Source organism: Rutilus rutilus (genome assembly GCF_951802725.1).
Source record: "Rutilus rutilus genome assembly, chromosome: 20".
NCBI lineage: Eukaryota > Metazoa > Chordata > Actinopteri > Cypriniformes > Leuciscidae > Rutilus > Rutilus rutilus.
In genome coordinates, this window is record NC_140225.1 from 27,541,487 (window position 1) to 27,566,060 (window position 24,574).

The window sequence follows — 24,574 nt, forward strand, 5'->3', positions numbered from 1 at the left end:
ATAAACATAATTTTTTATATATTTCTTTCACATCTACTGCAGTCAGATTCACTCGCGTTCACTCCGAAGGAATCACTCACATGACCTGTGCACTTGTAATGACACATCAAGGATGTTAAGAAGCTAAAAGCAGGTTTAAAACTTGCCCCATTGAAGTCAACAGGGTGCAAATTTTAAAAAGAGGATAACACGGTGTAGGCAACACCGATTTTTGTCGTTGTTCTCTGTACTGACAGCCGCTCTGGAGAAAACAGTGATGGCATCGTCCAGCTCAGTTCAGTTCTCATATAATGGTGTCAATGCAGGCAGATCAATAATATTGTTGAATATTAAGTGTCCCCAATTAAGCAAGCCAAAGGCGACAAAGGCATTGATTAATGTGTCTTTAATGTTAATCAAACAACTAAAGACAAAGGGAAAATTACTCACTGCTCTTTTTAAAATGTAATAGGATTATTCTAGATTCAATTTAGCTATACATTGAAGACTATGCAGTGTTGTTTTACATGTGATTAGCCTACTTTCTGTTGATAAAGACTAAGCTCTTCCTAATCACTTCTAAGAAAGGGAATAGAATATGTTGCACATGTTTCTTGCCAATAGCCTAAACACGAGTTGTCAATTCATGAAATAATCTTATCGCTTAATTTTAATACTTAACAATTATTGTTGTTAAAGGGATAGTTTACCCAAAAATGTAAATTCTGTAATTAATTAATTACTTGACCTCATGTTGTTTCCAAACCCATAATACTTTTGTTCATCTTCGGAACACAAATAAATATCTATTTGATGGAATCGGAGAGCTTTCTGTCCACCCACAGACTGCTACGCAACTGACACTGACACATATTAGTTTTAAGATCCCTTTATGAACTTTTTTTAAGCGTCAAAGTGTCAGTTACGTAGCTGTCTATAGAGTACAGAAAGTTCTCAGATTTCATCAAAAAGATCCTTCAGTTGTGTTCCGAAGATGAACCAGTCTTAAGGGTTTGGAACGACATGAGGGTGAGTACTTAATGACAGAATTTTCCTTTTTGGGTGAACTATCCTAATAGCTAAATAACCTTTATCATGTAGTACTATTTTTATTTTTTTTTGGTTATCTGTGATCTGTGTCAGCCGATACTGCTTCAATGATTGGCCCAAAAATCCTGATCAGAGCACCCTTAATATTGCAGTTTGCAAAAAGCAACATTGCTGACTCATGGTGACCAGTGGGAACCGCTGTAATCTACTATGAATGTGTGAACTAAGAACATAGATTGTGCCATAGTTATCAGTAAATTAAATTAATCTAGGTTTTTACTGTACTCTCTGGAGTGCTAGATCAATAGAATGCCTTGCAAGGGTAGAACAAGGATGTTTGTGACAAAAATGTGGCCAAAGTATTTTGCATGTTAATGGAGGACAATTAATTAACTTCTGTCAAAGAATTGCACAATAGTCAGACTAAAAGCAACCATCACTGGATATTTCTTGCATACAATTTAGTAACGGTGGAAATGATTTATATGTTTTCTGCAGGTCACTGCAGGTTTTCACCAAGGTAATGATTTTAAAGGCAATGTCAAAAATCTATGATGAATCTAGCCACCCCACTAATTAATAAGGTCGTTTTCCGTAAGTAAGAACACAATTAGGGAGTGTTGGGGAGTAATAAATTAACTGAAAGCAGCAGCACAGGGCTCTACGGTAACTTTTTTTAAAAACTAATAAAATAATTTTAGGAGCACAGTCCAAAATTTAGGAGCACAGACAATTGAAATGTCTTTTTTCCTTAATCAACACAGCAACAGCTGTTTACAAAATTGTGTTTCTTTTACAAGCAATTTTTTTTACCTACAGGTAGTGCTGTATATGCCTCATTATACTGTATTGTACATGCAGCCTTAATAATAATCAAAACATTCTCTACAAGAATCACATCATTTTAATTTACTAATTACAATGGGGAAAAAAGCAAAACAAAACAAAAAACATTACATTTATAAATACGCATCAGCAGCTTTTTAAAAATGTAATCATATACTGGATAATTATATTATTTAAAGGGGAACTTGGCAACTCTAGCCATTTCGCTGATTTTCACTTTTGTTGTCGCATGTTTTCTCAACGAGCTCCCCCTGCAGCTGTGGGGCGTATATTTCACAACACTGTCGTAAAAAAAACTCACTTGCGGCACCCTTCTCCCCCTTTCTACCGCTGCTCATGTTATGTTGTTATTATCGGAGCCGGCCAATTTTATCGTGTGGAGCTATGTCTACCGAGGTGGGTAATACATCGCAGTATCATAGAACATTGTGTTTATGCTGAATTGCCGTAAAGCAGTTTGTGTTTCTCGCTCGTTCTCGCTTCTCACGAGACTTCTTATTTCCAACTTACCGGGACGTTAGTCCCCATGTTGCAAGGTTGGTTTTCCGCCTGGGAACGCTGGGGTGAGCGGAGAAAGTCACCATTTTCACCAGAACAGGTTATTTAACCATCCAAATGATTTCTAAATGTTTTTATTAAGTTGCACTTACAAACAAATGAAGGGTCAATCATTTTATGGTAGGTTTAATTTAACGGAGAGAGACAGAATATCAACCAAAAAAATCCAGATTTTTTTTTATATATAGGTTATAAATTGAATAGCATTTCAGTGAGTGAAATAAGTATTTGATCCCCAAGCAAAACATAATTTAGTTCTTGGTGGAGAAATCCTTGTTGGCAAGCACACTGATAAAAATTCTCTGCTTGATTTACTTAAAAAATATGATGAATTCTTTTGCATAATTTTATTACATAGATCCAACAAGACTAGTCTTTGTACAAACTACTTAACTTTTCTGTTTGTTAAAATAAAATTTGTACATAAAGTTAACTTAATTTTTTTATTTAATTAACTTAAAATTTGTACATAAAGTTAACTTAATTTTAGCATTGCTCTAGTCATTTTTGTGTGTGTGATCTACATAACTTTAAGAGTTCTAAATGTTTATTTTTGATTGAATCCAACTTAATTTTTACATTTCCAGATTACAAATTTCAAGTGGGATCTACTGTTTTCAAAATTTGTTAGTGTATTTTAAAGTTACAAGTACTCAAATTTTATAATTAGCAACTGAGTATTTCTACTGAAAGTATAAATGCAAATAGTAAATTTTTTACTACTATAGTAAAAGTTCAACACTGGTACTTGGAATGTATGAATGTGGAATGTACTCATCAAATATGAAAATCTAGTTATTACATAAAGCTGACATTTGGCCATTTGATAGTAAAAACTGACAAGGTCAGTATAAAAAAAGTATAATAAAATATATTCATCTCACAGGTTGAGACATTGTGTACAACAGAAAATTGTGCTTCATGGTGGTGCTAGAGGAAAACTCATTAAGTGAAAGTTCACAAGGCTTTATTGTCTTCAGAAAAATAAACATTTACATAATATTTTCTATAAAGATGTGTTTTTCAGTCCTGTACAGTAACATACTCTAAGACTTTAAAACAACACGCTCACACAATCTTCTGGCTTCTCAAGACCACCATCTCTGGCTTTGCTGACCACAAAGATGTCGAGCAAAAATGAAGTGATGGCCTCATGGATGGCTGCAGCATCGTCGTCATCACAAACCTGTGAAATATACCAGAGAGAATTTAACCTACTTTTTGTTTGCTAATGTGAAGAATGCATTTAGCTCTTTGCTCTCCCTCTGAACAGAAATCTGGGTGGAATTACGTGGTTGCTGTGGTAGTTTTGATCCATATACTTATGTAAAAATTGTGCCTGAAAGTCACTCGAAGAACGAAAGTCAATCGAAGATCGAAAGTCACTCGAAGAACGAAAGTCACTTGAAGAATGTGCTGCGTGTTGTCAGGATTTGGGTGGGATTACGTGGTTGCTGTGGTAGTTTTGAGCAGTGTTGTGATTTAAGCCAAATTTTTTTTACATTGGTTTGAACGCAAGACTTTCTTTCATCTTCGGAACACAAATTAAGATATTTTTGATGAAATCTGAGAGCTCATCATGACCACTTTCAAGGCCCAGAAAGGAAGAGATTGTTAAAATAGTCCAAGTGACTACAGTGGCTCAACCTTAACTTTATGAAGCGTTGAGAATACGTTTTGTGCGCTAAAACAAACAAAAACAAATGACCTTATTCAGCTATTTATTTTCTTCCGTGTGGGACTCTGACGTGAGTTCATGAGAGCATCACAACGCATGTGCAAGAACTGAGAAGATGCTGAAGATAACGTCCTCATAGCCAGAAGCGCTTCACTGTCTGTTTACAAGCAGAGGATGATGCGCACTGTACATAAAACTTTGTAACTTTGTCTTTGTAAATATGTCTGCAGATTTCAAACACTTAAAAAACATTTTATACACTACATCGAGACCTAAAGCATAATCAATGTGTCGAATTCAAATAGCTTACATACACAGTATGTCCCCTGCTTGTAAACAGACAGTGAAGTGCTTCCGGCTATGTCAGGACCTCATCTACGTTCTCGCGCATGCGTCGTGGGGCTTTCGTGAACATCAGAGTCCCACACGGAAGAAAATAAATAGTTGAATAAAGACGTTATTTTTGTGTTTTTTTTTCACACAAAAAGTATTCTTGTCGCTTCAAAAAGTTAAGGTTGAGCCATTGTAGTCACTTGGACTATTTTAACAATGTCTTTACTAACTTTCTGGGCCTTGATAGATGCAATTACCAATCAGCCTATGGAGGAGTGAGACAGCTCTCAGATTTCATCAAAAATATCTTAATTTGTGTTCCGAAGAACGAAAGTCTTACAGGTTTGGAACGACATGAGGGTGAGTAATTACTGACAGAATTTTCATTTCCAGGTGAACTAACCCTTTAAGTTAAAATTCTGTCAGTTACTCATCCTCATTGTTCTAAACCCGTAAGATTACACAAATGAAGATATTTCTGATGAAATCTGAGAGCTGTCTCAGTCCTTCATAGACAGCAACGTCATAACCACTTTCAAGGCCCAGAAAGGAAGTATCGTTAAAATAGTTCATGTGACTACAGTGGCTCAATCTTAATGTGATGAAGTGACGAGTATACTGGCCGATGCTGTTCACGTAAGCACAATGATAAATGCATGTGATGCTGACGCAGGAGCTGGCCAACCAGAGGCCAATACTAAGCCGGCGTTTTGAAGTAGAACACGGAAAGGCAATGCTGTGTTTACTATGTGAACAGCGTAGGAGACTGACATAGAAGAGATTAAATAGTTGAATAATATCATTATTTTTGTGTGCACAAAAAGTATTCTTGCCTCTTCATGGCATTAAGGTTGAGCCACTGGAGTCACATAGACTATTTTAACGATGTTTTGACCGCCTTTCTGGACTTTAAAAGTTGCAATGACGTTGCGGTCTATGGAGGGTCAGAAAGTTGTCCGATTTATATCAAAAATAACTTAATTTGTGTTCCGAAGATGAAAGAAGGTCTTACGATTTTGGAACGAAATGAGGGTAAGAAATTAATGACAGAAATTCAATTTTTGTGTGACCCTTTGAGTACAGATATCGGAATGCTACAACATTAAAGTAACTCCTACAATTTTAAAAGTACATGCCTCATTCATGATTTCAAGGGTCTCATCAAGTTTCTTCCCTACAGCTCCTCCCGTCCCCCTGTAGAGTCTCAACAATTTAGGCGTGTATTCGTCCAACTTCCCAAAGAATGTGGACTGTAGTGGCTTCAGTGTGATCCTCCGGAATTCCTCCTCGATCTGAGAAAGAGACCAAGAGAGATGGAGAGACATCATGAGATACTGAAAGAATTAGAGACACAGTGAAAAAGAAACAGAAACAGAATACCAACTAGAAAAAGTAACCCTAGAAAAACACTAGGAACAACATTTAGGTGGCCTGATGTCTGGAAAGACAAAAATAGATTACCATGCAATGCAATGCAACTAATGCAATGGCAGACTTTGAGCAGCCATCAACATATGGTGCATACACGTTAATAAGTCACTTTTTTGACGAAATTTTTGACAGGACTATAAATTTGTTCTGTGAAATGCAAAAAAAAAAAAAAAAAAAGAACAAACAGGACAACTGGAACTTTGCCATTTGAAATGAAAAATTTTGAACTTTTGTCTGGCCCATGAGCTAACTGAGTTATAACTTCACCCCTAGTTTCCTCACTACATTTATTATAGAATTTAAATATAATATATTGAAAGTTACATACCTTTATCCAATGTAGTCAACTTGTCAGTAGAATAACCTGGTAAGGACACAGTGTTATGGTTAGTAACTGAACAATGCAAGAAACCCAAATCGTAGCAAATCATTTAACTATAACTAGAATTAAAAAAATAGTTTCACGTTTTTTTCTCTCCACAAACACTGCAGGTAGTTGACCTGCCGATCAGACAGTTAATTGTCTTTAGTTTCATATCAAATGTTTCTTTGTGTTTGTTTTCTCTCAGAGCTATGAGAAAAGAGTACAGGGAATGCGTCATGCAGAAGGCAGGATTATGGTCACGTAAGATGATTGACAATTGTAAGCGCTCTTTCAGCTCGCGTAGTTCAGTGGTAAATGGAGTATGCATTCTGTATGACGAAATAGTTTGAAAACTAAATCGATATTTCTACAAATGCGCGCACGCTGCAATATTTGACAAATTAATAAATTAATGTCACTACAACCTAGTTTTATCATAAATAGTGTCCAAATATCTGGAGTCCGATCAGGTAAATGTTTTAAGGTGCAGTGAATATTAAACAATAATCTTTCTACGTAAACGGGTTAAATAAAAAGGATCATAACAAACATGTATGTCGACTTCTGTAGGGATCCGTTCCATAATGTTGTCAGACACTTTAATAATCTGAGCATGTCAGTGGCGAATAAGCAGGTTTTGTGGATGTAAATTAAAGATACGCAATTACCCATTAACGTAACGTTAGGCCAACTGTTATTTTTTTCGCCTCTGCAAACTGCCAACAAAGATTGTTGTTCCCATCAGTCACTTAAACACAAAAACATATATTTTTTAATAAGACCCAGATTGAAAGGAAATGACGTTACCTTACATTATTCATGGATGGTTTGAAAATCCACGTGCTTACACTAACTTACATCCCTTATTTCATTGCTGTATTCTAATGTGAGCTTAAAATTACACTAGAACAAACTATTTTATTATCACCACTTGCAAAGTTTCAATTAGGCCTACCGTTAAGCTACAAGTAAAGCAACCTATCAGCGTAACCACATGGTAAATTAGGCCTAGGCTAATGCTAATTAGAAAATCCACATACAACAATCTTCAAATTACATTTGAATTGAAACCTCGTTTTTGTACAACAATTTGAAAACTGTAAACTAAAGAATGTACCAACCCAAGTAACATTAACTGTTTATTTGCTAACTTTATTCTTACCTTAAGTTCAGTCCGCGTCTTCGTCTTCGTCTTCGTTTGGAATTGCAACTTGCAAGGGGTTTCCAGACCAACGAATCAGGAAGGGGAGGTTTTTTTTTTTAACCGAGTAAATAAAACAAGGTATTGTTTGTTGTGCGTGTGTACCTAAAAAGTTTGGCTGGGATTACTTAGATTAATTTTGTAAAGGAAAAAATGCACATTGTCTTGTGTTTTGAACAAATGCAGATTAATTCAAAACTAGATATATTAATGTAAATATACAAACTTAACCTTTTATTGTTGATATCACACATTTTAATTACTTAACATTTACATCCACTCAGATTTATTTTTTTCAGTGCACAGAGTTGACACATTTCCTGTAGTTGGTCACCAGGTTTGCACACATCTCAGGAAGGATTTTGGCCCATTCCTCTTCACAGATCCTCTCTAAATCAGGGACAATGTGTAACTTTTTAGGTATTTTATTATCTAAAATGAATATTTTTATTCACAAATATGTCCTCAATGGTGTACAAATACCTCTGCTAATTATCGGACATATCCTCGTAAACGAAGAATTTATTATCTTTATATACATGGGACGGGTAGGTCCACGGAGGCTTCCATGTAGTTCCGCCATCTTGAAAAACTATAATAGCAGAGAGGGACAAAAAGTACTAGGCCAACGCGTTTCCACAACGCGTTTTCGTTCAGAGCCAGCGTCACGTGACTGAAACCAGCAGAAGCGGAGGCGCAGAGCAGTGAGAGGTAGTGAGAGGCGCTTGTCACTGCTGCGGCAAGTTTAAAAGGCTGCACTGCACGGTTATTTATAATGGAGGAGTCCATGCATATGCTGACTCACAGGAGAAGGAGTCCTCGTCGTCGAAAAAGTCCAAAATAGACCGTAAAAGGAAACGTGAACGGAGATAACAAAAAAAATAAAACAAGGGTTAATGTCGGGATAGCTTTTTCCAGGTGGACCGAGCAAATGCAGGAGAAAGCTTTCAAAAGAGACGCTGAAGTTGCCTGCTTTCTTCTCGACAGGCAAGTCATTGTTACGTTCTTAATTACAAGCTTTTTTTCATTGCTTGGTTGTGTACTTTATTATATAATACAGGGCCGCGGGAAGTGGGGTGCAGCACTCCCTGTTTTCACAGAATTGTAAATGCAATGCATTTGTTTGTTCATTAACATTTATTCATTTTTAGCATTTAGTTATTTATTTGTAATTAACACTTTAAGTGGGCTATTTAAAAAGTGTGAATTTATATGTTAGATTATGTTTTTAAAACATACGCGTATAGTGTTACGTAATATTGTGTGTGCGTCGAAAGAATTTGTCCGCAGCTGCAAAAAAAAAAAAAAAAAAAAAAAAAAAAAACCGAGCTATGAGCGCAAGTCCACTGTCAGCGTTGTGTAAGGTTAGCACTAGGCAGTTGTGGTTTTTGTGGTGTTCATTTCTATTTCCTGTCGCTGTGCAGCCTCTTTTATTGTATATGACACTGTAAGCAGCCCAATAACCCTTTTCTTTAAACTAAAGGATTAATTTATGTCCCGTTGACCGGTCCATTGCATTACGAATAAAAGCAGAATCAATAAAGTCAAAAAATGTGATGTGAAGTTTGAGTGTGTGCGCTGTTTGAACGAGTGTTCTCACTGATAGGCTACGCTTGTGTGATTCGCGGAGTTTTGACGAGTTTTATAGTCTTGATATTGTTTCTTATTCAAAAGTGGTGACGACGCCCCCCCACAAAAAAAAAAAAACTCAGCACCCCCAACCTAAAACCTCTTCCCGCGCCCCTGATATAATAGGCTATACAAAAATATAACGGATAAAGAAGGCATCACTACTAATTACCATAGTTCATGTTTTTCACAGTCAATAATTCATACTGTAACATTCGTTTATTCGTTGTCAAGTTGCAGTTTGTTTGAAATAACAAACCTGTTCACCCGAAGGAAAACTCGAAGTGCTATTAGAACATCCTGTCATAGCTTTTTGGTACATAACGGCTACCGTAGATGCAACACGCATTTGAAAAAGCGAGGCGCTGAAGAGCACAATTTTTTTTTATGCAAAATACATTATCACCACTAGATGGGAGAAATTCCTACACAATGTCCCTTTAAGGTTTCTTGGCTGTCGCTTTGCAACTCAAAGTTTCAGCTCCCTCCACAGATTTTCTATAGGATTAAGGTCTGGAGACTGGCTAGGCCACTCCAAGACCTTAACATGCTTCTTCTTAAGCCACTCCTTTGTTCCCTTGGTGGTATATTTTGGGTCATTGTCATGCTGGAAGACCCATCTTCAGTGTTCTGGCTGAAGGAAGGAGGTTCTCGTCCAAGATTTTACAGTACATGGCCCCGTCCATCAGCCCTTCAATGCGGTGAAGTCGTACCCTTAGCAGAGAAACTGCCCCAGAGCATAATGTTTTCACCTCCATGCTTGACTGTAGGGATGGTAGTCTTGGGGTCATAGTCAGCATTTCTCTTCCTCCAAACACGACGAGTTGAGTTGATGCCAAAGAGCTCAATTTTGGTCTCATCTGACGACAGCACTTTCTCCCAAGCCTTCTCGGATTCATTTAGATGTTCATTGGCAAACTTCAGACGGGCCTGTACATGTGCCTTCCTGAGCAGGGGGACCTTGTGGGCGCTGCAGGATTTCAATTCATTGCGGCGTAGTGTTACCAATGGTTTGCTTGGTGACTGTGGTCCGAACTGCCTTTAGATCATTAACAAGCTCCTGCCGTGTAGTTCTGAGCTGATCCCTCACCTTTCTCATGATCATCAATACCCCATGAGGCGAGATCTTGCATGGAGCTCCAGACCGAGGGCGACTGATGGTTATTTTGTATTTCTTCCATTTCCGAATAATGGCACCAACAGTGGTCTCCTTCTCTCCAAGCTTCTTGCTGATGGTCTTGTAGCCCATTCCAGCCTTGTGCAGGTCTACAATCTTGTCTCTGATGTCCTTTGACAGCTCTCTGGTCTTGCCCATGGTGGTGGAGAGATTGGAATGGAAGATACAGATTCTGTGGACAGGTGTCTTTTATACACATACCAAGCTGATATTAGAAGTACTTTCTTAAAGTGACAGGACTAATCTGTGTTCCACATGGCCATACAACCAATCTGTGGGAGGCAGAATTATTGCTGGTTGGTTGGGGATCAAATACTTATTTCACTCAATCAAATGCTAATCAATTTATAACCTTTATATAATGTATTTTTTCTGGATTTTTTTTGTTGATATTCTGTCTGTATCCGTTTAAATAAACCTACCGCAAAAAAATATAGACCCTTCATTTCTTTGTAAGTGGGCAAACTTACAAAATCATCAGGAGATCAAAGAATTATTTTCTCCACTGTATAGTACTTTTTCTCTAAAGGGTTGCGTAGGTAACACTTTACAATAAGGTTCGTTAGTTAACATTAGTTAACTACATTAGTGAACTAACAATGTAGGCCTACAGCTGTATTTTTATTAACTAACGTTAACAAAGATTGACAAATACAGTAACAAATGGATTGCTCATGGTTAGTTCATGTTAGTTAGTACATTAACTAATGTTAACTAATGAAACTTATTGTAAAGTGAAACCGTAGCTTAAATGCAGTTAAGCTGCTTTAACTTATTAATAGATTGTACAGTAGCTTGACAAAACACAGTTTCAAAATAGCTTCCCCAACACTGTACATTAGCATGTATTGTAGCATTGTACCAAGTAAGATTTATCATAATTTACATTTACATTTAGTCATTTAGCAGACGCTTTTGTTCAAAGCGACTTACAATGTAGGACTAAATTAAGCGAGTCATCGTGAAGAGGCAAAAACAACGCAAGAAGTGCTCAAAATACGAAGTTCAGGCATTGTTCAGAGTAGCATAAGCCCGATAAGGGAGGATTAAAGGAAAGGAAAGATTTTTTTTTTTGATTTTTTTTTTTATGAGATTAAGTGCTCACGGAAGAGATGAGTTTTCAGTTGTCTTTTGAATGTTGTCATGGATTCTGCATTCCGGATGAGGGTGGGGAGAGCATTCCACCAGCATGGAACCGTGAATGAGAATGTTCTGGAAAGTGATTTTGTGGCTGTCTGTGATGATACCACAAGACGTCGCTCACTGACTGATCATAGACTTCTGGTAGGGATGTAGACTCGTAGGAGTGAGTGAAAGTAAGAGGGAGCTGACCCTGTGATAGATCTGTAAGCAAGCGTCAATGCCTTGAACTTGATGCGAGCAGCGAGTGGTAGCCAGTGCAGAGAGATGAACAGAGGAGTGACATGGGCCCTTTTTGGCTCATTGAAGACAAGACAAGCTGCAGCATTCGAATCATTTGTAGAGGTTTAGTTGCACATGATGGAAGTCCAGCCAGAAGAGCATTGCAGTAATCAAGCCTAGATATGACCAGGGCCTGGATGAGAAGTTGTGTTGTATGCTCAGTTAGGAAAGGCCTGATCTTCCTGATGTTGTGCAGTGCAAACCTGCATGATCGAGTGGTCTTTGAAATTTGGTCTGTGAAGGTCAGCTGGTCATCCAATATTACTCCAAGATTTCTGACCGACCTTGATGCGGTGATTGATGCTGAATCTAGCTGGATAGTGAAGTCGTGCTGTAGAGACGGATTGGCAGGGAGGCAGAGAAGCTCAGTCTTGGTTGGTTGGGGAAAATTGACAGACACAAACATATCTATCTATCTATCTATCTATCTATCTATCTATCTATCTATCTATCTATCTATCTATCTATCTATCTATCTATCTATCTATCTATCTATCTCACATAAATTGGTTGTCTGGGAGGGTAATGCTTTGTAAAAGTTAAAATGTTTACATAAGATATCTCTTTAAAAAAATAAAATAAACGTATTTAAATCTTTTTAAAATTGACTTTTGCAAATAACCTTTGTTAAATTTATAGAAGTATTTGTTAATATTAATGGACCAGAGCTTAAATAGTTTTATTTTTTAACTAACAACTAAAAAAAGATTTATAAATACTAACAAATATATTGCTCATTCATTGTTGTTCATTTGTTCATTGTTCATTTTGACCACGAACCATGCGCTGTCACTTTAATTCAGCGCGTGCAGCACAGCAAAAAATAGACTCGGTGTGGAAACGATCTCTGCACTGCTGTATACGCACCGCACCTGGAACGGATCGACGTACTGCAACCAGTGTGAACGCAGTGTGAAAGCTCTAACCTGCTAACATGGGTACGAAAAAAAAAAAACGCACTGCAAACGGAGTATGTGTGAAACGGGCGTTAGACTTGGAGCAGGAGAGCTACTCTGGCTGCTACTCGCAGTAGAGCGAGTGTTGCCATCTTAAGTTCCCTGTGAGCGTTTAAAAAACGCAAATATTTTTGTCTGGTTTTCATCTGGTTGACGCGACATATTTCCCGCCGCACGCTCTCTGTCTGCTAGTGCTCATCTGTGACGCAAGTGTTTGTTTGTGTGTGAGTGTGCGCGTGTGCGCACTCATTGGGATAATTGTAAACGCGCAAACACAGACAGAAAAGACATGCCATCGTGGAAATAAGATAAATAACATATTATTTAAGGGCTATTTAGTTTGTTTAATAAAATAACAAATTGTAATGTGGCGCTATAAAGAAAATCAAATCAAATTTACTTGACCTTCAAGGGGGGCGGGGCGAGCCGTTAGGAGGGCGGGGCGCCCCCCTTATATAATGGTAGGGGAAACACTGCATCCAGCTGGTTGTTCAGAGACAAGAAGGATGTTACTTGGTTGAAAGCAACTCGTTCAAGTGTTTTCGCAGTGAATGGTAGGGGAGACAGTTCGGTAATTCTCTACAAGTGATGTGTTTAATGTTGTTTTTTTAAGAAGTGGAGTAACCCGAGCCTGCTTGAATGCAGTAGGGAAAATGCCAGTATGGAGGGATGAGTTGATGATGTGTGTGAGTGCTGGTAGAAGTGTGGGAGAGATGGCTTGTAGAAGGTATGAGGGGATGGGGTCTAGAGGGCAGGTGGTTGGATGACTGGAGAGGATAAGTTTAGATACTACTTCCTCGGTTAGTGGAGAGAAGGAGGAGAGAAGTTTATTGGCTGTGGGAGATGTTGGTCTGGGTTCTTGTGTGTGTGGAGCTGAGAACTGATTGCTGATAGTTGTTGTTTTGTTGGTGAAGAAGTTAGCAAAATCATCAGCAGTTAAAGAGGAGGTGGGTGTTGGTGGAGGTGGACAGAGGAGAGAGTTGAATGTCTTGAAGAGTGATTGTGTGTTGGAGGAGCTGTTGATCTTGTTGTGGAAAGATGAAGATTTTGCGGCATGAACATCAACAGAAAAAGCAAAGAGGAGAGATTGATACATACTCAGGTCAGATGTGTCTTTTGATTTGCACCATTTCCTCTCCGCTACCCTGAGTTCGGTCCGGTGTTCACGAAGAACCTCAGATAACCAGGGGTTAGAGGGAGTAGCGCGTGCTGGCCTGGAGGAGAGAGGGCAGATATTGAGAAGAAGTTAAAATGGAGCATAAGGTATCCGTTGCAGTATTCACATCCAGAGATTAGAATTGTGAGGGTGAGGGTGAGGGAAGAGAAGATGACACAGCAGAGGAGAGATGGGAGGGAGAAACATTATTTTCTTTATTCAGTATCAGTATCTGGATTTGGAATTTGTATTGTCATGCAGAATAAATACGAGTGTAAGGGCGAATCAATATTTAGCACTGTTGTAATTTTATTCTGTTCATAATATTCAATGCAACTAATTCAATTTATTGAGAGGGAAGAACTGGCCATCTGTCTAGAAAATCTGGTAAAATAATTATTCATGTTTTTGGAAGGAATTATTGTATGCAGGCCCTTAAATCTTTGACAAATTACCAAGTAATTGTTTTGGTGCTATGTTCTAACTGTTTTACCATTCTTACACATCAAATGGTCGCATTGTTATGCAGTCTAAAGCCCTATTCGGATGGGACTAGTTTAACATGGAGAGGTGGTTTAGTATTAATTACCAGAGCTGGGACAAGTCTTTGGCAAAACTTTTCCACGTACCATTCAGATCAGAAAGAAGATCAAAAGCACTTGTTAGAGGCACGAAACATCTTTTAGCGTTAGGTAAAGTGCCTATTACCAACACATTCCAATTGGTTAGTTGCTTGAAGAAACCTTCCTGCAAAGCTACCTGAAAAACTATGCGCAACTGTACCTGGACAAAATCCGTTTTAAACGCAAAGGGTTGTTACACCATATATTGATTTGAATTAGTTAATAGAAGTTAAATCATAAATAAATTCAATTTGTGATTTTATTTTTGAAAGCATTCTCACTTTACAGCATTTTAACACAAGTGCCAGTACTTTTCACAGTACTGTAGCTTTGCAGGAAGGTTTCTTCAAGCATCTTGGAGACGTTCCCGCAGTTCTTCTGGATTTAGTTTGTCTCAGTTTTTTCTGTTTCTTCATGTAATCACAGACGGATTCGATGATGGTGAGATCAGATCATCCTGACTGTTGTCAGATTCCTTGTGCATACAGAAAGTGAATAACTGATAACAGACAAAGCAAAATCCCATAAAGAAAGGAACACTTATTCTTTGACTTACATTGTTGATCACACATTGTTGTTGTTATTGTTAACTAAATTGATTGCAAAAAAAAGCTGAATAGCATATCTAAATAGGTTAGAAAAAAAAATTTCCCCCAAAAAGTAAAAATGTCGCTTGAATAAATTTAAGGGGGCAAATGGTTCTGATTAGGGAAAAAAGTTAAGGAGGGAGGAGATAATAATATCCATCATTGAGAGGGAAGGTGAGCCAGGACCGGCTGAGTGGAAGACCACCAAGGCAGAGCCAGTGGAAGAGGCCATGGCGTAATCTTGAAGTGATGATTAAATTGGCGTTATATTCACATATATATAGCGTTATATATCATATTTTCTTGATGGTAAGAACTCTAGCAGCTGCATTTTGGACTAACTGTAGCTTGTTTATTGAGGATGCAGCCACCTAGTAGTGCTTTACAATAATCCAGTCTAGAGGTCATGAATGCATGAACTTGCTTTTCTGCATCAGCAAAAGATAACATGTTCTGCAGCTTAGCATTGTTTCTGAGGTGGAAGAAGGTGTTTTTGTAATAAGAAATATGATTTTCGGAAGATAAGTTGCTGTCTTATATACCACCCAGGTCTTTAAAGACATAGGCTAAGTTTTGCCGCTAGAGGCTTTCACTTATTCAAAACAAAGGCTTAGCTTGATGATGCTGTGAATGAGCATGGAATTATGGGAGTTGTTGTCTTCACTTACATAGCCAATTGGTAAGCAATCCGACGGCAAAAATCGTGTACACGAATGAGCTAATGTATTAAAGTTTTATTAACATTACTGTGGTATGAAGCAGGGCGGGGCCAAGAGCCTGGGACATTTTACATTACTGTTTTTATTATGCTTGTATGCCGTTTTATTTAAACATTTGTTACAATTAAAGTTACTATTAAAGTTACTTTTAAAGTCGACCTTCTTCCTGTTACAAATTAACATTTATTTAATTGAAATTCTAATGACACAGCCTGAAGTGCTAAATTACTAATCATCCAGGTCACTTTGACAAATTAAAATTGTGGGGTAATGCAGCACTGTTTTACTTGGTCAAAACAATCACACTAAACTAGATTTGAGTGTGTTGAAAGTTATCTTATAATGTTACTCTGTGGCTTCGCTCGGTGGCTGGTATTAGACACTTGTTGCACACTGCAGAAATGTTACCCCGGTAAATCAAGAAAACCAAGATATTTAAACAACAAGAGTATACAACAATGATTAGTTTTCTGTCGATAAATGTATCCAAACAGTTGCTCACCTGTCTAAAACACATAATATATTAAAGCATCTTTGGTGTTTCCATGGGTTTCTACGGAAGTAAAACCGTAAATCAAGGGGACTGCGGATATGATGGCACTGACAGGCGACGCAATGACACGGGCCGTTACACTTGTTAAAATGGCTGATTGCTCTGGATTTAAACATTGTCGGAAACATTTGGGATAATGTAAGAACACAAGTCAACAGTATAGTTACAGGATAACATAGGGTTTTTTGGGGGATATTTTAATCCAAAAATCTTACATATTTATCTGAAAAGGGTGAAATAACAGTAGATGCAAATTTTATTCTAAGAGATTCTGTGTGCACGATTTTGGTAATCCCTTAGTCCAAATTTAACAGAAGAAAATAACTGGTCATCCAATATTTTATATCTTTAACACACTTTATATCTTTATCAACTTGAGATTTTGTCTGAATGAGATGAAATATATCACCAGCATATAGGGCTGGGCGATATGGCCAAAAAATCATATCTTGGTATTTTTTGATTAAATGGAGATACACGATATATATCTCGGTACTTTCTACGTTTTTCTATTTGGATAAAGAAAATCTGTATATAAAAAAAAAAAAATATATATATATATATATATATATTTCACATCCTGCCCAATGATATCCTACAAACAATGTTGATATTGTGAATGTAATGTAGGCTATGCAAAATATTATGTGCAAAAAGGTGGTTAAAATCACATTACATTCTAACATTGTAACATTACAATCTAAAAACAAAAATAATGCTTTTGTTTTTAAATCGACTAAAGGCTAAACTAAAAATTAAAATAAAAACAAAAGCACAAACTAATTATATTAGCCTGCATTTGATTACCACATTATAATGGTCAGTTTCATAAAAATATACTTGTGTTTTTAAAATCCACATATGGCACATTTATTATCTCCAACAACAAATGTTTTAGCAATATGTATATTTTAGTCAGAATTATTGCGCTACTATTCTATTGTGCTCTGTATGTTTGTAGCTTTGACAAACGCTTGCCGCTTGTTGAGGCGGCGCTCATTCACGGAAGCTTGACTTTTAGCGGAGATTCACTTGCAGAAGGCTCATCCTCTCCTGACAGTGAAATGGACATATTTGTTAGACTTTCTAACATTTACAGATGGAGAATATACCTGTGAAATGTAAGTTAAGCACTGAGGAAAGCACCACATCTCAAACGCATTAAACAGCGCAAGTATTTATCTGTCAGTCAGCAACAGTATCTGTCAGAGCATCTGACAGGGCAAGCTGCTTTAAACTTGTTAACTATATCTTACCAGTTATTTTGAAGCCCTTAATATAAGCTTGTGTCATATTTAAGACAAATTGTACTATGTACTTTCACTGCAGCAGCTAGCACTGCATCCTCCGCTATTTTTCAGATGTGCTCGTATCAAACTACTGTATCGATATAAACGGTATTGCCTCATTCCACATTGTTTAAAAAAAAAAAATCAATATATCGTACAAACTCAATATATAGTACAAACTCGATATACCGCCCAGCCCTACACCAGCATAATCTGTGGCTGCCGTCGCATCATCCAAGTGGATGCTGCACACTGGTGGTGGTTGAGGAGAGATCCCCTGATATGATTGTAAAGCGCTTTGGGTGTACAGTAGTACATATGAAAGCGCTATATTAATGCCTCATTCCTTCATTCATAACGGCGTAAAGTAATTCCATGTTTTCTGATAATATTACCAAGTTACAGCATACTGAAAATAGCAGAGGGCCTAAAACAGACCCTTGTGGCTCTCCATAATTTACTGACGTTAACTTTTCCCTGTTTAAATAAACCGGGATAGGTACGATTGATACCACCTTAATGCTTGTCCCTGAATTCCAGTGTAATTTTGTAATCGATCTAAATAAGAGTATGTTATGATCTACAGTATGGTGTTGAACGCAGCACTATAATATAAGTAAATTTAGTATTGAGATGCAGCCATGGTCAGAAGCTAGAAGTAAATCATTTGTGATTTTAACGAGTGCAGTTTATGTGCTATGATGGGTCCTGGGCCCTGAATCCTGACTAAAATCTTTTCTTTTTTCTTTTTTTGCAAGGAGCACATTTGGGCAGACACAATATTTCCTAGTATTTTAGGAAGATTTAAAAGGGGTCTGTAAATTTGACAATTCAATTGGATCTAGTTGTGGTTTCCTAATGAGGCTTAATACAGGCCAGCTTGAAGAGTCTTGGGACATGACCCAGAGATAGAGATGAGTTAATAACATTGAGAAGGGGCTCTTCTGCTACAGGTAACAACTCTTTCAGTAATTTAGTGGGTATTGAGTCTAATAAAGATTTATAATGTTGTTGGTTTAGATGCAATGAAAAGTTTATTTAGCTCTTCCTGCCCTATAAGTTGCAATTGTTCTTGAGGGGCGGTAATTGAGGCTGCATCATAAAACATTGTCAAAGGTTGTACACTACATTCACAATTGTATTTCTGATGCTTTTTATTTTCTCAGTAAAGAAATTCATAAAGTCATTACTACTAAACTGTGTTAGAATATTCAGTTCAGGTGACATATGTTTATTTGATAATCTAGCCACTGTACTGAATAAAATCTTTGTATTGTTTTGTTTATTTTCCATGAGTTTCTGGAAATGCTCAGCTCTGACGGCTTTTAGAGCCTTTTTATAGCGGTACATATTGTCTTCCCACGCAATTCTAAAGACCTCTAAATTAGTTTGTTTCCATTTGCGCTCTAGTAATACTGTTGTACCATGGTGCAGTACTTTTCTCTCTAACCTTTTTCAATCTGATGGGTGCAACAGTTTATGATGTACTAGAGAAGATAGTACCCATACTGCTAGCCACTTCATCAAGTTTTTTTGTGTGTTTGGGTACACTGAGCAGCTGAGACAGACAAGGCAGGTTATGTTTGAATCTAGTGATTGAAATAATTGTTCTACCTGGACAATTTGGATTAGGCCTACATATAAATCAGGGACAAATAACTAACAATGTCACATTGTGTCAGCAATATAATTAAATGTATTCTCTCTAAATGTAAGCTCTCATTGAGCACCTAAAGGAATGAATGTGAAGGAAGAATGAATCATGTTAAAAAAAGTGATGCAATTGGCTGATTACCCTTTCAATATGATAATGCTCACTTGTCCGAAATGAGAAAAGAGCAGAATGAGGGGTGGCAACTAGGCTTCCCATGGTATATGTAAAAGTAAAATAAATAACAAAAATAAAATAAATATATATATATATATATATATATATATATATATATATATATATATATATATATATATATATATATTTATTCATCAGCCAATTACATCACTTTTTATATATACACACCGGTTATACCGGTTACGGGGGACATATGCTAATATTTTCATGAATTTATGATACTCAGAGAGGGCAAACAGTAAATTCTGAACTATCAGCCATTTCAACTGAAAGATGAAGGCTGTGATACTAACGTTGGATAATAAATCTTTAAAGTATAATAATTTTCTATCTGTTTCCAGCATATTGTGTGTGTGTGTGAGAGAGAGTATGTTGGTGAGTGTGTGTGTGTGTGTGTGTGTGTGTGTGTGTGTGTGTGAGAGAGTATGAGTATGTGAGTGTATGTCTGTATGTGTGAGAATGTGTGTGTAAGCATATTAATGGAGTAATCATGGAAAAATGACCTTAGTGGAGATTACTGGTGGAAACAAATACTTTTAAAATAAAATAAATTGGTTACCTAATTTGTACACAAAAGTGCATTCATTTATTTATTTATTTATTTATTTATTTATTTATTTATTTAATTATTCATATGGATCAAAAATATAAGGAATCCAGAATATTTTGATTACCAAAAAATAAAAACAATGCATTTTGGGAAAAAATCCAGGAAATACTGAGCCTCAAAAGAAATTATGCATACATAGTCTGTAAAATGCAATAGATATACAACTGTAACTGATTATGTGAACCTAGTTACACTAGTCAGACAAATAGTCAAACATATAAGGCAGTAGCCATTAACTAACATAATCTGTTAACCCTAACCCATAACCCTCTGAGTAAAAAAGTTACTTTTCTGTGTGGGGGAAATTATTTTTGGTGGTGTAAATATAATTTATTCTGAAGCAATATCCTCATCAGTGTTATATCAGCTTTTATGTACTTATGCAAATCTTATTTCAATAAAAGCCGATGGGTGGAAGGTAAGTCAGCGGCCCCCCATAAACCAAAACCGAAAATTGTTTGTACATTACATCAGATGAGCTGTCATCTGGGGTGACAAATGGGGTTTGTTTTTAGGGTGGCAGCTGCCACCCCGTGCCACCCTTGTGGCCACGCCCCTGACCTACTGTAACATCAACACTTTCACTCAGGTCTTATTTGAAATTAACTTGAAATGACTGTGAGTGACCTGTGAAATTAAAGGTGCACTTACATGCCTGCCACCATTATTCAAATATTTTAAAGGGCACCTATTATGCAAAATTCACTTTTACATGGTGTTTGAACATAAATGTGTGTTGGCAGTGTGTGAGCAAAACCACCCTAGAATGATAAAAATGCACCCAGTGGTTTTTTTACAATCTCAATAAATTATAAGCACTGTCTCAGAACGAGCTGTTCTAAGATTCGGTGCAATGTGACGTAGAATTGCGCAAGCCCCACCGACGTGGTTTGATTGACACTGTGGTTACCCCGCCCTCTGTGATCTGTACACCATCGCCATTGTTTCAACGACAGCCGGTAATGTCTCCTAAGAAATGTAGGTGCTGTTGTGGGATGTAAGAATGGACATAGTAGTCTTCACTGACATCAGAGCCACTGAAAACACAGCGGATGGATTTTATTTATGAAGAAAAGGCGCCACTTAAACTTCCTAAATACGTTTGCGAGAATAATTTTCTGACTGACTGTTTAGTGAATGAGGGTCGAAGTTTATCCTCAAGTGTGGATCGTTGCCTACTGTTCGCGATCCAACGTCACCTCCAGAAGAAGTAAGTGTATTTTATGATTTTTGAGCAAATAGTCATTTCAATCGATGTCAGCCAGTTCAACAACAAATATGCGTCTAAAGCTATTTATTGTCGTCGTCATAGGATGTTTCAACAAACAACGTCAGACAGTTTTATGTCACGTATAATTTTTTGCAGCAATTACAAATTTAAATAAATTAATACCTGCTCTATCTCCATAGACAGTATATAAACGTCTATCTCCCTGCAGCATTTGTTTTCTGGTTCTGTATAGCCATCTTCTCACATTTGCCACATAAGCACCTGTACGACAAGTAATGTCAACATGACGCAACAGCACCCCTCGCATAAATATAATTTTGTTTGTACTTAGCAAACGTTATCACAGTATTTGTGTGTGTGTAGTTTCAAAAAATTGCGCGAACGTTATCACAATTTGTGTGTGTGTGTTGCACATCCATAATTGCAAAGGGGACGCGATTAAAACTTTGTAAGTACATACATGTATCAAATAACCATTCCGAGACGTCTTGGTCCATTCTCATTCGTGTTTATTCTGCCGGAGTCTCTTCATCATCTGGGTCCAGCAGGGCGGGGATATGCAGCTCATTTACATTTAAGGTGGTACACACCAAAACAGCTCTTTTTAAAACAGACCCCAAAAATGACATTTTCAAATGGTTATAATAAATTAACTGTGGGGTATTTTGTGCTGAAACTTCACAAATACATTCTGGGGACACCCAAGACCAATATTACATCTTGTAAAAAGGGGCATAATAGGTGCCCTTTAATGAAGATTTGTTGACTAATTGTCTGAAACGGGGACAATTAATAAAAAAAGATGTACAACATTGAGTAGTAACAAATAAAATACATATTGTTATAATTCATTTTGAAACAATGTAAAAAAAAAAAAAAAGGCATTTATAAAAATTGTTTCCCTGTTTATAACACATAATTTGTGTTTATGTAAAATGGAACTCTGTGTGTGTGTGTGTGTGTGTGTGTGTGTGTGTGTGTGTGTGTCAAAGATGCAACATATTCTGAACTGTGTGAATGAAATTCCAAGCAGTTGTTTTAGTTAGTATACGGTATGCAAAGTGCTTTTGGGTTAAAACAAGAGAGAGTCATAAATAGCACAGGAGACATGACTCAGTAGAGTCTGACGTTAGTAGTCTATGTTGCTAAGCTAACAGCACAATGCTGTTATACACAGAATTATACATCTCACAGCACACAAATATAATGTTAAATACTCAATTTTTAATCAATATTTCTTGGTATTTTTGCAATGTTAAAAGGAATTTATCCACTGAGCTTCCTGCATTTGGAAATTGCCTACACAAAGGATGCAGCGTTGCCTTATGACATGATATCCCAAACAACTGCCATAACTAAAAATGATTTTATTTAATATATTTTATGGATAGTTATGTCGCTGAATTATGATTGTTACATTCAAAGCTCTTGTAAAATGCTGATAAACACACACTTTTGATCATACATATTAATGCACCAAGTTGCTACATTGTTTAAAGGATGATGAACTGTTTTAATACCGTGTGGGTTGTTATTTGGGGACGATTCATTTGACTTCAAAGTGTGACAATCTGTGACCATATAGTGATATTTAGCAGAGTTGATTTTAAAGTTTGAGTTTCGCTTGAGTTTGACTTAAAGGGACTGGTACTGGATTGTTTTTATGACTAAAAGAGCCTCCACGAGAGGAAAGGTTTTTTTTTTTCCTAATGAAAATCTCATTATTTCCAAGACCCCCTCAATAGTTGTCTTTACTTGCGGAGACAAAGTTTAAGTGTTAAATTAATTGAGAATACCTTTGAAGTGTGGTACGGTGCATATTGCTTATATAGATTTTATAAGAATATAATATTTCTTTACTGTTGGAGATTCAGAAAAATTATTTATAGCTCAGGAGTTTTTTTTTTGTCATCTTTATTTGCACAGCATATATGTGTATGTACAGTACCAGTCAAAAGTTTGGAAACATTACTATTTTTAATGTTTTTGAAAGAAGTCTCTTATGCTCATCAAGCCTGCAGTTAAAAAAAAACAAAAAAAAAACAGTAATATTATGAAATATTATTACAATTTAAAATAATGGTTCTCTTTTTTAATATACTTTAAAATGTAATTTATTTTTGTGATGCAAAGCTGAATTTTCATCAGCAAGTACTCCAGTCTTTGGTGTCTTATGATCCTTCAGAAATCATTCTAATATGCTGATTTATGATCAATGTTGGAAAATATTTTTTTTATAACCTGAGATACTTTTTTCAGGATTATTTGATGAATAAAAAGTTAAAAAGAACTGTATTTATTTAGAATAGAAATCTTTTGTAACAATATACACTACCGTTCAAAAGTTTGGGAACAATAACTATTTTGTTTTAAAGAAATTAGTACTTTAATTCAACAAGGATGCGTTAAATTGATAAAAGGTGATGGTAACGATTTATATTGTTAGAAATGTTTTTATTTTGAATAAATGCTGTTTTTATGAATAAATGCTGTTAACGTTTTACTCATCAATGAATCCTGAAAAAAGTATTCCAAAAAAATATATTAAACAGCACAACTGTTTCCATCATTGATAATAACTGAGTATCAAATCATCATATTAGAATGATTTCTGAAGGATCATAAGACACCAAAGACTGGAGTACTTTCTGATGAAAATTCAGCTTTGCATCACAAAAATAAATTACATTTTAAAATATATTAAAAAAGAGAACCATTATTTTAAATTGTAATAATATTTCATAATATTACTGTTTTTTTTTTTTGTTTTTTTTAACTGCAGGCTTGATGAGCATAAGAGACTTCTTTCAAAAACATTAAAAATAGTAATGTTTCCAAACTTTTGACTGGTACTGTATGTGTATATATATATACACACACACACACACACACACACACACACACACACACACACACACAAACACTTTATTTATTTATTTATTTATTTCAGACATTGTCCATTGTGTCGCATCTTGTTGTTTTTCAGCATCTCACGAGTTCTGTGTTTTTAAGATGTTCTGCCAAGTAAAAAATAAATAAAACAATAGTTCAAGACACCTACATTCTGACAATGTTTCTCTTTTGACATCAGTCCCTGATATACTAGAGTGCAGGCATCCACAAACAATATGTCTGTGTTATTTTAACAGAGAATCAGAAAATTTAGGTCACCTGTATGTTGCTTCCAGAAGCCCTTTAATATGCTTAGCCAAGATGGATGCAACTTCAGCAGTAAAATATATATATATATATATCAAACTTGATAAAAAGAAGAAGAAAAAGAGGCAATTCTAACAGGAAATGCATGGTGACCGTGGCCAGTTGGAAGCCAGT

The 24,574-nt window shown here is 36.4% G+C and overlaps 1 protein-coding gene and 1 long non-coding RNA gene across 2 annotated transcripts in view; one reads left to right on the plus strand and one right to left on the minus strand.

Annotated features, from left to right (window-relative positions):
• Positions 1-24,574, plus strand: part of LOC311279930 (CUB and sushi domain-containing protein 1) — a 682,447-nt gene that overhangs the window by 186,287 nt on the left and 471,586 nt on the right. The window lies entirely within an intron of this gene.
• Positions 3,320-7,706, minus strand: LOC311280128. The gene is made up of 4 exons (XR_014625641.1): positions 7,402-7,706; positions 6,204-6,239; positions 5,581-5,736; positions 3,320-3,619 (listed from the first exon to the last, which is right to left on the minus strand). It is a non-coding gene; the product is annotated as an uncharacterized lncRNA (long non-coding RNA).